Source organism: Theobroma umbraticum, unplaced genomic scaffold (genome assembly GCF_002168275.2).
Source record: "Theobroma umbraticum cultivar Fairchild unplaced genomic scaffold, ASM216827v3 scaffold_4.1, whole genome shotgun sequence".
Taxonomy (NCBI): domain Eukaryota; kingdom Viridiplantae; phylum Streptophyta; class Magnoliopsida; order Malvales; family Malvaceae; genus Theobroma; species Theobroma umbraticum.
Window position 1 is genome coordinate 10734337 of NW_018397258.1, and position 272 is coordinate 10734608.

Sequence of the window (272 nt, forward strand, 5' to 3'; positions counted from 1 at the left end):
CATTAGTTCCTTCAATATGTCATACATATTAAAACCATTAATAAAGAGTAAGGTTTCATATACCACGTAGTGAAAAATAAATCATCATATGATTCATATTGATGTGGAAGCTTCCTTTTATTTATTCTCTTTGATGGATTCAAGATAATCCTTACAATTACGCCTCCAATGCCTAAGTTTGCCATAGAAATGACATTTGTCATTGTTCTTGTCCTTGTCCTTCTTCACTCCTCTAGTAAACTTTATTCCTTTTAAAGTTGATGCCTTTTCAT